Source organism: Myotis yumanensis, unplaced genomic scaffold (assembly GCF_028538775.1).
Source record: "Myotis yumanensis isolate MYYU_CA2020_CCGP unplaced genomic scaffold, mMyoYum1.0.hap1 SCAF_7, whole genome shotgun sequence".
NCBI lineage: Eukaryota > Metazoa > Chordata > Mammalia > Chiroptera > Vespertilionidae > Myotis > Myotis yumanensis.
Genome location: NW_027223758.1, coordinates 15,535,652 through 15,551,535, shown reverse-complemented (window position 1 = coordinate 15,551,535; position 15,884 = coordinate 15,535,652). Strand labels below are relative to the sequence as shown.

General features: G+C 40.3%; 2 non-coding genes across 2 annotated transcripts; both read left to right on the top strand.

Annotated features, from left to right (window-relative positions):
- The first annotated feature begins 6,790 nt into the window (after positions 1-6,790).
- Positions 6,791-6,946, top strand: LOC139014804 (U1 spliceosomal RNA). The gene has a single exon (XR_011472348.1). It is a non-coding gene; the product is annotated as a U1 spliceosomal RNA (small nuclear RNA).
- Positions 6,947-7,675: 729 nt separating this feature from the next.
- On the top strand, positions 7,676-7,831 carry LOC139014805 (U1 spliceosomal RNA). The gene has a single exon (XR_011472349.1). It is a non-coding gene; the product is annotated as a U1 spliceosomal RNA (small nuclear RNA).
- Positions 7,832-15,884: the final 8,053 nt, after the last annotated feature.

The window sequence follows — 15,884 nt, the reverse complement described above, 5'->3', positions numbered from 1 at the left end:
TATGGAATCATATTCTCATTGCGTGACATCTGCTGGCTCAGACATGTTTCTTGAAAGAAAATCAGGAGAAACCAGTAGCCCGAGAACCTTGGACACACCTGTTGGCTTTCGAATTGTTTCTGAAGTTGGCCAGACGTTCCCTCTCCTTCCTGCTTGTCACCAAGGTGGGCTCCCCCTGGAGAGTTCAAAACCAAAAGGGAAAGGTTTTTCTGAACAGGCCTCTGAATTCTCCAGGAGGAAGGACTTTTCATCAGGAGCAGGTGCAGCCCTTGTTTAGGGCTGAACTTACTGGTATGAAATTATTTAAGGTGAAAATACTATGTTTGTTTCCCACACAAACACATATGAGCAGCTCGCCATCTTCCAAGGTGGCACGTAATGACACCCACGTACCTGGCACAAAACCCTAGAGAGACTCTGAGGCCCTTTTCCACCATGGAAACGAAACAGAAGCAGAGCACTAACCTCCCCACCCCCACCTTCCTCAGCGAGCTGAGCAGAGCCTCAGAGCACACACACCTGGGGGAACAGATGGTGCCCTGGTGCTACTGTTATTTACAGTCTGGCTGACTGGCAAATGAAACGGTCTAGGACAGCATGCAGACCAGTGCAGTTAAACAGGACTGTGTCCCCCAAGAAAGGATCCCACCATCTTGGTGGAATCGGGTATGGCTCCTCCTCACAGAGGAAGTGAGGACAGCTGAGACTGTCAGAAGCAGTGTTTATGGCAGCGGTTCTCAACCTGTGGGTCGCGACCCCTTTGGGAGTCGAACGACCCTTTCACAGGGGTCGCCTAGGACCACCGGAAAACACATATATAATTACATATTGTTTTTGTGATTAATCACTATGCTTTAATTATGTTCAATTTTTATAACAATGAAATTGGGGGTCACCACAACGTGAGGAACTGTATTAAAGGGTTGTGGCATTAGGAAGGTTGAGAACCACTGGTTTATAGAATGACCCTTCATGGGTGATTTCTGGGCACCATTGTATCATTGAACTGAGCTTCCTGGAGGACGGCTGCTGCTTGCCTGGATCTTGCATCAGGTCCGTTGCTTACAGCAGCCAGAGCTGCCATCTTGCACACGTGAAGGTCATATACATTTTTATTTGATATTTCCAAATTATGACTACTTTGAAAACTTACTTGGATGAGAAAGGTCTGACTGACAAGCACACACCCTGTGTCTGAGAACTGGGGGAGGCCAGCGGATGAGAAGCTCCTGGTGGGTTGTATTCATTCTTAACATGCAAAGACAGCCACATGTTGGAAGCTCATACTGTAGCAAGGCTGAACTCTATTATTATGTCGGGGTATTAGCATTGTTTGGTGCAGACTAACTTAACTGTAATGACACACTGAGAAATCAACATGACACCAGAGTCAGTGTTCATTTTCTTGAAGATGAACTGGCTGATGGATTTAGTGATGTTTTAACGGAAGGAATAAGCAAATTTCAAGAGTAAATTAATCAGAAACTGATAAGCAAGTAATAGATTTGTAGTGCATAAACGACTTTGGTTTAGCTTGAGATTATCCCCATATTGTTCTAGAAGTATATATTATGGTCTTTTACTTTGAGTGCAAATTACTCTACATGTGCTATAGTTACACACATTTGAAATATTTCAGGGCCTTGTTTCAATCAGCAAGAAACTCAAATTTTCTTTTCTTAAAGGACATTCAATTTAGTACTTTTTGATAAGATTGTATGAAAAGTTAAAGATGAAGAGAAAAAAGATCGGACTATAATATATATTGACCAAAAGAGAAATTAATATCCTCCCCTAAGATTCCCTACTTTTTATCTCAACGTAGAAATAGCTTAATTTTTGCTGTTAAGTATAAGAAAATTAAATGCTTATTAGAAGTAATTTAAATAATGCAAAAGTATAAAGTAAAAAAGGTACCTCTGTAATCCTACCCCACAGAGATTACAACTAGTATTGTTTCTTGATTTTTAAATGCATAGATGTAAGTAAATATGTATAAGTAAAATAAATGATGTTATTCTGTGTTCACTGCTCTGTAGGCTGCTTTTTCCTTTGACTAGATCTCTAGGATGCTTTTCCATATATAGGCACGGCATTAAAAAGATGTTCCAGCTCTAGCCGGTTTGGCTCAGTGGATAGAGTGTCGGCCTGCGGACTGAAGGGTCACAGGTCCGATTTTGGTCAAGGGCACATGCCAGGGTTGTGGGTTCAATCCCCAGAAGGGGGCGTGCAGGAGGCAGCTGATCAATGATTCTCTCTCATCATTGATGTTTCTATCTCTCCCTCTTCCTTCTCTCTGAAATCAATAAAAAATATATTAAAAAAAGATGTTCCATCATTTAGCTCACTAGCCCACTGCCAACATATATTTTATTGATTTCCAATTTTCCACTTTTATAACCAACATTGCATTCATTATTCTGTAGACACATTGGTGTAGATTTTAAATAATCTTATTAGGATAAATTATTTCAGGTACTTTGATGTTTTCTCCAAAAAATTTTTAAGCATAATACCTAGGTTTCAGGGTATAAGCCACTTTTTAAAAAATTTAAATTCTTTATTGTTTAAAGTATTACACGAGTCTCCTTTTTCCTCCACTGACCTCTCCCCAGCCACTCCCAACCCACAGCACATGCCCTTACCCCACCTACTGTCTGTGTCCATTGGTTATGCTCATATGCATGCATATAAGTCCTTTGGTTGATCTCTTACCCCCTCACCCCCCACCTTCCCTCATATGTTGGACAGTCTGTTTGATGATTCTATGTCTCTGGTTCTATTTTTGTTCATCAGTTTATGTTGTTCATTATATTCCACAAATGGGTGAGATCATGTGATATTTATCTTTCTCTGACTGGCTTATTTCCTTAGCACAGTGGTTCTCAACCTTCCTAATGCCGCGACCCTTTAATACAGTTCCTCATGTTGTGGTGACCCCCAACCATAAAATTATTTTCGTTGCTACTTCATAACTGTAATTTTGCTACTGTTATGAATCGTAATTTAAATATCTGATATGCAGGATGTATTTTTATTGTTACAAATTGAACATAATTAAAGCATAGTGATTAATCACAAAAACAATATTTAATTATATATGTGCTTTCCAATGGTCTTAGGCGACCCCTGTGAAAGGGTCGTTCGACTCCCAAAGGGGTCACGACTCACAGGTTGAGAACCGCTGTCTTAGCATCATGCTCTCCAGTTCCATCCATGCTGTTGCAAATGGTAAGAATTCCTTCTTTTTTACCGGAGCATAGTATTCCATTGTGTAGATGTATCCCAGTTTTCTAATCCACTCATCTGCTGATGGGCATTTAGGCTGTTTCCAAATCTTAACTATGGTAAATTGTGCCACTATAAACATAGGGGTGCATATATCCTTTCTGATTGGTGTTTCTATTTTCTTGGGATATATTCCTAGAAGTGGGATTACTGGGTTAAATGGAAGTTCCATTTTTAATTTTTTGAGGAAACTCCACACTGTTTTCCACAGTGGCTGCACCAGTCTGCATTCCCACCAGCAGTGCACAAGTGTTCCTTTTTCTCCACATCCTCTCCAGCACTTGTCATTTGTTGATTTGTTGATGCTAGCCATTCTGACAGTTGTGAGACGGTACCTCATTGTCGTTTTGATTTGCATTTGTCGGATGATTAGTGATTTTGAGCATGTTTTCATATATCCCTTGGCCTTCTGTATATTCTCTTTCAAAAAGTATCTATTTAGGTCCTTTGCCCATATTTTGATTGGATTGTTTATCTTCCTTTTGTTAAGTTGTATGAGCTCCCTATAAATTTTGGAGATTAAACCCTTATCGGAGATAACATTGGCAAATATGTTCTCCCATGCAGTGAGTTTTCCTGTTATTTTGTTGATGGTTTCTTTTGCTGAGCAGAAGCTTTTTATTTTTTTTTTATTTTTTATTTTTTTATTTTTTATTTTTTTATTTTTCGCTTAAAGTATTACAAAGGGTATTGCATAAGTGTCCTTTTTTCCCCCCCGCCCTTGACAAACCCCTACCCTCCCTTACCCCCCAGTGTCTTATGTCCATTAGTTATGCTTATATGCATGCATACAAGTCCTTCGGTTGATCTCTTACTCCCCTCCCTCCTGCCCCCCAACTCTCTCTGGCCTTCCCACTACAGTTTGACAATCAGTTTGAGGCAGCTCTGCCTCTGTATCTATTATTGTTCAAAAGTTTGTAATGGTCTTTATTATCCATGAATGTGTGAGATCATGTGGTATTTTTCCTTCATTGACTGGCTTGTTTCACTTAGCATAATGCTCTCCAGCTCCATCCATGATGTTGCAAATGGCAGGAGTTCCTTCTTTTTAACAGCAGCATAGTATTCCATCGTGTAGATGTACCACAGTTTTCTAATCCATTCATCTACTGATGGGCACTTAGGCTGTTTCCAGATCTTAGCTATGGTGAATTGTGCTGCTATGAACATCTGGTTACATATATCCTTTCTGATTGGTGTTTCTGGTTTCTTGGGATATATTCCTAGTAGTGGGATCACAGGGTCAAATGGGAGTTCCATTTCCAATTTTTTGAGGAACCTCCATACTGCCTTCCATAGTGGCTGCACCAGTCTGCATTCCCACCAGCAGTGCACAAGTGTTCCTTTTTCTCCACATCCTCTCCAGCACTTGTCGTTTGTTGATTTGTTGATGATGGCCATTCTGACAGGTGTGAGATGGTACCTCATTGTTGTTTTGATTTGCATCTCTCGGATGATTAGTGACTTTGAGCATGTTTTCATATGTCTCTTGGCTTTCTGAATGTCCTCTTTTGAAAGGTGTCTATTTAGATCCTTTGCCCATTTTTTGATTGGATTGTTTATCTTCTTTTTGTTAAGTTGTATGAGTTCCCTATAAATTTTGGAGATTAAGCCCTTATCAGATATGACGTTGGCAAATATGTTTTCCCAAGAGGTGGGTTTTCTTGTTGTTTTCTTGATGGTTTCTTTTGCTGTGCAGAAGCTTTTTATTTTGATGTAGTCCCATTTGTTTATTTTCTCCTTAGTTTCCATTGTTCTTGGAGCTATATTGGTAAGATATTGCTACGACATGTGTCTGCTATTTTGCTGCCTATGGATTCTTCTAAGATTTTTATGGTTTCCCATCTTATGTTTAAGTCCTTTATCCATTTTGAGTTTATTTTTTGTGTATGGTGAAAGTTGTTGGTCTAGTTTCATTTTTTTGCATGTATTTGTCCAATTTTCCCAACACCATTTATTGAAGAAACGGTCTTGACTCCATTGTATGTTCTTGCCTCCTTTGTCAAATATTAATTGAGCATAATGGCTTGGGTCAATTTCTGGGTTCTCTGTTCTGTTCTATTGGTCTTTATGTCTGTTCTTGTGCCAGCACCAGGCAGTTTTGAGAACAGTGGCTTTGTAATATAGCTTGATATCTGGTATTGCGATCCCTCCAACTTTTTCTTTCTCAAGATTGCTGCAGCTATTTGGGGTCTTTTTTTTTTTATGCCAGAAGAATTTTTGGAGAGTTTGTTCTGAGACTTTGAAATATGCCGTTGGTATTTTAATGGGGATTGCATTGAATCTATAGATTGCTTTGTGTAGAATGGACATTTTAATGATGTTGACTCTACCAATCCATGAACATGGTATATTCTTCCATTTGTTTATGTCTTCCTCTATCTCTTTTTTCAACGTCCTGTAGTTTTCTGAGTACAGGTGCTTTACCTCCTTGGTTAAGTTTATTCCTAGGTATCTTAATTTTTTTGTTGCGATGGTAAATGGGATTGTTGTTTTTAGTTTCTTTTCCCTTTTCTTTCTCTCTCACCCCCTCTATCTCTCTACTTCTCTTACTCCCTCCATTCTTCTGTACTTCTTTCCTTTTTATTCTCTCTATTCATCCATTTATCTATCTTAAATACTACAAGTTCATCCTGAAACCTCCTGTTCCATTCTGACACCATGAGTTTTATTATTTCTAACTCCCTTCCCCAGCAGTGGGAAACCTGGCTCCCATGACTTGCTCATTTGCACAATGCTATATAGTACAGAAAAAGCTTCACTATTGTAAATATATACCACTGACAGAATCAAACATCCCAATTAGAGTTCAATATTTATTTACAGTTCTTTTGGTTTTAGACCGAGAGTAAACAGAGTACTGTATCCTGTGTACAGAGTGTGTTTATTTTTTTTATTTTTTTCTCCCGTGTGACTATGTTATTTATTTGAAATACAATTATCTGTTTAATTTATCCTGTTTTAATTTACTTTTTAATTCTTTCAAATCACCCTTATTATCCATATTAGGCAGAACATATCTTAACAAAAGTTTACCCCCAGAAGACCTGCAGAAGTCTTTTTTGCTACAGAAATGAAGTTCCATATCAAGGCTTAAATGGAGTCCCCCTGTTCTAGTCAAGGACCCAAACCTGCTTGCTCACCATGAAACCCTAGAAGAAATTAGCGGTAGGACTGATCTCATCCTTAAGAATGTCCTTGTGGCAAGAAAGACCTTCCTGTGGATTATTTCTGATTACAAAAAGCAGTGCCCTAATGTCTCCTCTCCATACTTCTATGCTGATCTTCATCAAAGTATAGAGAGCAAGGTCTGCAAAAAATATTAGGGAAAATGCGCAAAACACTATGACCTACAATAGCTCTGCCAAATCTCTCTCAATCCTAAGGATTATAGAGAATAAAAAATAAGGATACTGCATTGGATTCTAGATTAAAAAAGATATTGCCTTGAAGGACAGTATTGGGATAACTGATTAAATGTGAATAAAGATATCGGACCAACATACTTACCTGGCAGGGGAGATACCGCGAAAGTGCTTTCCCAGGTGGAGGCTTACTCATTGCACTCCCGATTGCTGACCCCTGCGATTTCCCCAAATGTAGGACACTCGATAGCATGATTCGTGGTAACCAGGGACTGCGTTCTTGCTCTCCTTTGGCAATAATAATAGTAATAATAATAATAAATAATAAAGCAGAAGGGTGGAACTAAAAAGATAAAAGCAGAAATAAGTAATATTAGATATATTTGATATTATATAACAACATTGTATCAATATTCAATTTCCTGAATTTAATATTTGCTCTCTGGGTATATAAGAGATGATTCTTGTTCTTCAGAGGCACATGCTGAAAAAACCAAGGAGTGAAAGGTCATTATAACTGCAACTTACTCTCAAATGGTTCACATAAAACACACAAAAGTAAAACAGCAAAGTGTTAGTAGTTGGTGAAGAGTACATGGGAGTTCATTGATACTATTCTTGCAAATTTTCTGCAGTTTTGATTTTTTTCAAAATAAAAGTAAAAACATGACAGATGATGTATTATAGAATTGTACACTTGAAACCTATATAATTTTATTAACTGATGTCACCAAATAAATTTAATTAAAATGTATTTACAAAAAAAGACAAAGTAAAAATAGTAACAATTAATAAGATAGGTCCATTTTACATATGATAGATTGGCACATTACATACTTATAACAAATCCTCTATACTTTTATGCAGACACAATAAAACAATCACACACAAAAATGTACATTTTAAGGCACAAAGAGAACCCCCATAATTCCAGAAAGTAGAAAGTTAACACTTTCTTTATTAAGTAAGAAAGAATAAAATTAAATAAACGAGTATTCTTTCAAGAAGTTAAAAAAACAGATCAACATACCTGGCAGGGGAGATACCGCAAAGGTGCTTTCCCAGGTGGAGGCTTACCCATTGCACTCCCGATTGCTGACCCCTGCGATTTCCCCAAACGTAGTACACTCTATAGCACGATTCGTGGTAGCCAGGGACTGTGTTCTCGCTCTCCTTTGGCAATAATAATAATAATAATTAATAATAAAGCAGAAGGGTGGAACTAAAAAGATAAAATCAGAAATAAGTGAATCAGAAAACAAAAAACCAATCACATTAAAAAAAAAATAAACCCAGGCACTGGTTCTTTGAAACAATCAATGACAGACAAATCACTAGTTTATTTAAAAAATACAAAATTATGGGTTAATACCACCTAATAGAGAGTGATACAAAATCTCTTCATGTAGTTCACCCTATTGATAAAGCAATGAAGAAAAATTATACTAGAATCTCTAGAGTTGTCAAAAATTATTTAATAAACTTCAATGCTCTGGGCAAGCGATGGGCCTTAAGGCTTTAAATTGCATAAGTCATGTGCCAAATCCACCTAACTCCACCTCTGGATTCCCAGGGGCTGAGGAAGAAGTTCCAAGGGCCCCCAGGAGAGAGTGTGTTGGCCTGAGCCAAGGAAACTGCAGGAGAGAGGGGTGGGGTGGGTGGGGTGGGGGTGGGAGCCTCCAAAGAAGTGGGAATCTTCAAGAGCTCCAGGGAAAGCCCCATTTATTATTTGCCAGAGGAAGGGAAGAAGAGAAGCCACTGGTCAGCCGAGCAAGCATTGTTGGCTGCTTTGCCCCCTACCAAACTCATACATGTGTACGAGAGGAAGGAAGGTGGGTCCGAAGCAGCACCAGTGGGTGGAGAGGCGGTGAGTGTAGATGGACAGAGAGCAGAGACTACCCACACTCTTCCCGGAAGGCAGGCAGCGGAGGCAGGGCAAAGGTTGGGGAAAGTCTGTTGTTACCAGAATGAAGGCTTTGCTTAACGTCTTGGACGGAGCCAGCTGATTTTTGACACTGGACTGTGTTTGTGGTTTAACGTGATCATAAGACTTCTTTTCCCTAAGAATGAGCTAGAAAGTCAAGGCAAGTTTTCACCGGTGGTAGGACAGGGTTTCCCCCACTGAATGAAGTTTACAGAGCCAGTGGGAGACAGAATTAAAGGGTGTTTTGATAGCAGCCTTCTCTCAACTTCTCTCTTTCTTTTCACATTTCTTACATCATAAGCAGCAAGCAGAAACCTTCAACCCTGTTCTTGGAAATCTCTACCTAGATAACCAAGTTCATCAGCTACATATTCTGCTTTTTATGTAACTGCACATGACAATTTTGCTAAGCATTCTGCTACTACATAACAAGGATTCCCTTCCCCTAGTTTACAATAATAATTTCCTTTGAGCTCTCACTGGCATCACCCTCAAAGTCCAGATTTCCGCTAACCAGTCTGTTTTTGGCTTTTTCTATCATTTTGCTCAAAATCCTTCCAGCTTCTGCTCTCTGCCTGGTTCCAAATCCACTCCCACATTTTAGTTACTAGTATATGTTACAGCAGCACCCACTTCCAGGTACCAAAATCTATATTAGTTATCTCTTGCTGCGTAACAAGTATCACAAACTTAGCAGCCTAAATCCACACATCTGTTTCCTCCCAGGACTGGCTTAGCTGGACTCTGCTTTAGGGTTTCTCACCAGACTGCAGTCACACTGTGGCCAGCGCTGGGCTCCCATCGGCAGGCTGGACTGGGAAAGGGTCTATTTCTGAGCTCAGGTACACAGTTGTTGGGAGGGTAGGGGTTCAGTTCCTTTTGCGTGTTGGACAAGGGCTTCAGTTCTTATCTGGCTCCTGGCCAGAGGCCGCCCTTCATTTCTTGCCTTGTGGACCTCCCCAATGTGGCAACTGGCTTTATCAAAACCAGCAAGGAAGCCCGGCTGGCCAGTGTGGCTCGGTGGTTGAGTGTTGACCCATGACCCTCAGAGGTCAAGGTTCGATCCCCAGTGGGGGACATGCAGGAGGCAGCCAATCGATGATTCTCTCTCATTATCGATGTTTCTATCTCTCTCTTCCTCTCCCTTCCTCTCTGAAATCAACACCCCAGCAAGGAAAAGCATCTGCTAGCAGGAGTCACAATCTTACATAATCTAATCATGGATGTAGCATTTCATGAACATTAACTTTGTAGGATACATTTTTGTAACTGACTTTTGATGAAGGTTTGAAAATATAGCTTCATTTGGGATTTAACTTAAAGGAAACATTATGAGTTTATTGAAATTATTGAAAGGGCTTTTCTTCCTTTCCTAAAAATGCACCTTTGTGGATTGGTTTCTCTGCTCTGAATGTTACTTATGCCAAACTAAAATCACTTTAACAATACATTATGCTCAATGAGAACAGTTGTCAATCCAATCTGGGTCATATGTATAACTGTGGAGAAGGCTCATTTGTCATATTAAAACTTGAAATCTTTTGCTTTGTTCTTATTTTGGTTATCTATCGCTATATAACAAACTGCTCCCAACACTTAGGGGCTTAAACGCAACAAGCATTCTACTACATCTCATGACCTTCTATGTTAGGAATTCAGGCCTGGCTTGCTGGGTAATTCTGCTTTACCTGCACTGACTGGGATCACAGGGTGCGATTCAGCTGGTGGGTGCTCTGGTCTGGAGGGTCCAAGACATGTTCACTCACATGCCCGATGCCTTGGAGACGAGGAATGGAACACTGGGCTGAGCCCTAGAGACTCGAGTTCTCTCTAGGGTCTCGGCGGCAAAGTAGCTGGACTTCCTATGTGCTGGTTCAGGGTCCGAGAGGGAGTGTTCCTAACACAGGAAGTAGGACTTTCCTGTCTCTTGAGGTTCAGGCCTGGAAACTGGTGCAGTGTCACTTCCACCACGTTCTGGTGGTCACAGTGGCCACAGCCTTCTCAGAGTCAAGGGGAGGGACATAATCCCATCTCCCAATGGCAGAGACATCAAAGACTGTGTGGCCCAGATGAACTGCCCCACAATTTCAACTGCTGAACAGCAAAAGCTGAGTGCAACTGCAAGTTTGTCTAGTAATTGCCTCTCCCCTCAAAAGAACATGTCTAGTTTTTAGAATTCTTTTATTTTTCTCATTTTGTTTGTTTTGATTGTATTTGTTAAAATATAATTTTATGTCTGATTAATCTAAACATTAAATTTGGGCTTGTATTTTTTTCCATTTTAATTTTATTTTCTTAATCATCTATTTTAATTGTATATGACAAAACCATTGGTCCGAGGCTCATTGGAACATTTAAAGAACACTGGTCATTCCTCTCAGGCAGTTTGAGAAGTGCTGTTATAGACGATTCAGTTGTCAGAGTAACGAGTGATACATTCGGGTGGACTAGCACAGGGATCGGAGCAGCAGGCACCGGTAGGAAGTTGGGATCTGGCCTCTGCTCCCACCACCAAGCTGAGCGCCTTGGAACCTGATGTCATTCAATGTAGGGATGACGTTCTCTTTTCACACACACGGGGTCCACTTGGCAAACCTATAGGTGGCTTCCTCCCAGGGGGGTGCTGTTTCCAAATCCTCCTCCCAGAGGAACAGCTGTCCTCTGCTACGTCACAAGCCCGGAAAGAGGAGGAGCCATTTACAGTTGGTACAGAGGCCCCTCGAGACTTGGGGTGGCAGTGTAAATTAGAGTCCTCCAAGGTCTTCATCATCAAAGACGAAGTTATTTAGAGTTACCTGTAAAGGCTTACTTTTGGATACTCAAAATCTGATAGCCCAAGTACAGAGCAGAGATGACATGATAGCCTAAGTACAGAGCAGAGATGACATGAGGGCTTTCGTTGACACTAACTAATTAAATTTTAAAAAAGAATGTGTTTGTAGATTTCATTCATGGAAATTCATTTCCGGAACGAAGGACATGAAAAGTGAGAGTTCCACTGCATTCCACCCTACTGAGAAAATGTATTCATCCACTCATCAATTATTAATAGGCTACCTTCTGGGCTGGGCAGTGGGAAACAAGAATAAATAAGATACAGTGCCAGTCCCAGAGATGCTGCTATTTATTCCCCTGTTACTCAGAATATTTGGGGTAATTGCAGAGGGGTTCAGTTCTGATGCCACATGTTCACAGGAATATGGAAAATTAGAATGAATTCCGAGGACAGAACTGGAAGGTGAAGGACTCAGATGATCACATATGGATGATGTTTAAAGGAACTAAAAATATTTGACCTGATGAAGAAAAGAGTGGGAACACTTGCTACTATTTTTTAATACCCCAAACTGTGCTGACCCATCTGAAAGCCACCAGCCACATGGGGCTACTTAATTAAAGTTAACTAAAATAAAAATGCAGTTGTTTAGTTAGAGTAGTAATACTCCAATGGCCAATGACCGTAAGTCCCTAGTGGCTATCATATCGGACAGCACAGATGTAGAATGTTTTTATCATCACAGGAAGTTCTACGGGGCTGAATAACATTCCACTGTGTGTAGTATATACTACATTTCCCTTATCTACTCATCCATTGGTGGACATTTAGGTTGCTTGCTTGATCACTGAGACCTGAAAATGGGGGCACTTCTGTTAGAACATAAGAACACTTGATGATGGCAGAGACAGTGACACCACTCGATGTAAGTTCCTTCTTGTGGCTTGAAGCTTTATTCGGATCCCTTACTTTTCACCCTCCATCTCCTGCTGGGCCTCTGTTGGCAGGTGCACCCAGATATACTCAGTAGTTGACTTGGTGATACAATAAACTAAAAAATGCACAGCCTCTAACTTCCACCTGGTGAAAATCACAGGGTTGTTTAAGTAGCAGGGGCTTTTGAAGTAGATTGGTCCCTTTCTTTCCCCTTCTGCTTACTCAGAGGGTAAGGAGAGTTATAGATTTGTCAGGAGGGTGTAGGGTGGTCTGTATGTTGGCAGAGGCCTGGAATAACTAATTTAGCGCTCAACTTCTTCCAGGGCTGCCGCGAGGGCCTGCCTCCCCAGGATGCATGCTTTGCTCTGGGTCCCCATGAGCCCTCGGGAGCCACAGAGCTGCCTGGCACAGGTGGGACCCAGGCCGCTCCGCTGGGGCGATTTTGCCCAGCGCCCCTGGGAACCGCAGGCTGATTTGTATGTTCTCATTGTAACCATTTCTGAAGCCTCAATTTCTGAGATCTCCCCTGGCACACTATAATTTCAGGATTGACGATGATGCTGACAAGAGTGAAAAGAAAACATATTTAGGGAAGGAGGAATTTCTCTCAACCTTTGTTTTGACATTCAGCAGTAGGTGATGGATGCTTTAAATTACTCTTGATAAGAAGCTATCAGGAGGAGTTATTTTGTTTCACAGATACCTGGCAGGTCAACACATACTCAAATTGAACACATATTCTCAAATTAAGTGCAGGGAATGGTAAGCTGAGTACTCAGGCTCCAGAGAGGAAGGGAATTCAAAGGAGCACGTGCTGCCACAGCGCTCTGGTGAGCCAAACTCGCCTCGGACCAGGCAGCTGGAGAGGTCACAGTGCGAGACAGCCACTGGCTGGTTTAGTGAGGGACCTGGGGCTGATTTAAAGAGGAGGGCAAAACCCACCACCCAGGCCATGAGCAGAGCTGGGATGACAGGCACTGGATGAACAAGTCACTTTAAGGACCCTTTGGTTTATTTCACTAGTCAGTCAATCTCTCTGCGGCCTTAGTTTCCTCACCTGTGAAATGGGATGGTAACAGCCTCACTGTTGCTGTGAGGAGAGAAGGAGGAAATGGTCATGAAACTGCTTCAAAAACTGTGCTTTATTATGCAGCTGTTTTTTTTGGGGGGGATAAGTAATACCTGCTCTAATAATAAAGGTAGTAAATGTGCCTCTGCAAACCATTTTCAACTTTTAACATAGCTGTGCCGTATATATATATATATATATATATATATATATATATATATATATTTATATGTAATTTGTAAACAATAGCTGTTGTGCAAACAATTATTGAGCACCCACCGTGTGCTGGGCATTCTACTTGGCGCTGGACATATAACACCAGAGAGGCAAAGCCGTGTGATGCTTTGTGGTAACACCCTGACTCGCATTGCCTGATACTGTTTATAAATACTTCTGAGAAATATGGATTTAAAAAAAATACAAAGAATTCGTTTTACTATTATAGTTTATTAAAAATAAAGTATTTATCTTTTTGCTATATAAGTCTCACGTGCAGTAACTTGTGCACAGGGAACTGAAGATTTAAGCAGTAAAGAAAGGTAGGGCCTTAACCGGTTTGGCTCAGTGGATAGAGCGTCGGCCTGCGGACTCAAGGGTCCCAGGTTCGATTCTGGCCAAGGGCATGTACCTTGGTTGCGGACACATACCCAGTAGGGGGTGTGCAGGAGGCAGCTGATCGACGTTTCCAACTCTCTATCCCTCTCCCTTCCTCTCTATAAAAAATCAATAAAATATATTTTTTTAAAAAGAAAGAAAGGTATGGCAGTCTCCGTGTGAATTGATAAGGCATTCGTAGGCATTCTCCAAGAAGCAGACAGCAAGACTAGGACTCGAGTGCAAGAGGTTCATTTTGGAGGACAAATGGGTGGACACATGGGAATAACTGGGGGGCTGAGTATGTTGCAGGTGTGTTTGGGAAGGGAATTCAGCAGCCAAGCAGATGGAGGCTGGCGGGGCTCACAGATTTTCAGCTAAATTTACCACATTTGTACTTACTTGCTGACAGAGCCTTCCTGGGAAACCTCACGGTGCACATATTTCGTTCCCTGGGCCTCTAGTAAGATATAGTTTGTTATTAAAGAAAGTTGGAAGAAAAGGACTGATACATAAAAACCATCATATTATAAATTAAAAGCAATTGCCCATCTACGGAAAACATTTGTAATATACAAATATGTGAATACATGGTAGACAAAAGGTGAAGAGCCCTAATATATAAAAAATACCTTACAAATAAGAAAAGATTTGTAAGGATTTTCAATAAAAAAGAGAAAATTAAAAAAGAATATTTCCAATGGGAAAATGGAAATGATGTTAATTTGTGATTCACAAAAAGGGAAATCCAGTTGACAAACAAATTAAAAAATAACTTAATCAAAGACATAAATAAACCTCACAGAACAAATGTGCATATAAAATTGGTGATGATGAAAGAAAAAAGTGTTTATAGCTAATGCTGACAAGGAAGTAGTAACATCAGCATTCCCATAAACTTCTGTGTCTATAAATTGTTAACTGACATTTGTCTTAAATAAAATAGTTTTTATTCAGTGATTTCAACTTCTAGGACTTAATCCTAGTAAGAGGTATACCCAATATCTTATGTTCAAAGAGATACAAGCAGTAGTTATAAAATCAAAATTGGATAGAATCTACATGCTCAACAATAGAATAGCAAAATAAAATGTGGCTCCATAGTCTGGTCCATCATGTGACTTGTAAGTAATTCCATATCCCACAGGGAGGCTGTAAGGGCTGAGACTCAGTGCCATCAATTTTCCAGACACCTCTGGTTTTCCATCCTCCATCCTTCACAGCGTGTCTTTGGTCCTCATGAGGCAAGATGGTTGCACCACTCTCAGCTTCGCAACAAGAAAATTAAAAGGTCAGGGACTGTGTTTGCATTAGAAACAATCCCTAACCGGCCTCCAATTCCACCCCCGGACCAGGCTGTGCTTGATGGATGTTTTTAGCAAGGTTCAATATCCCATTTTGTCACATGCCTATTCTGAGCTCTGTTTCATTGATCAATGAGTCCTTTTCTGCAACAATACCACACTTTTAATTGCAGTAACTTTGTAGTATATTTTAACATTTTGTAAGACAGACCTTCCACATTATTCTTTACATGAAAACACGGGCTCCTCTTCCCATTTAGTGTTCCAGATAAAATTTAAATTTAAAATTTAACTCTTCTTTCAGATTTTGATTGCAATGGTGCTAAATTTATGATTAACTTGGCAAATGTAACATGATATAATGGTTGCAAAATAACCCCAGGAACATGTTATGATTGACTTAGCTAGCTACTTGTTTTAGATCTTCTGTTTCCATTTAACCCATTTTATTTTATCCTTTATTTTTTAAATATATTTTTTTACTGATTTCAAAGAGGAAGGGAGAAGGAGAGAGTGAGAGAGAGAAACATCAATGGTAAGAGAGAATCATCAATCGGCTGCCTCCTGCACACCCCACATTGGGGATTGAGCCTACAACCCAAGCATGTGCCCTGACCGGGAATCGAAC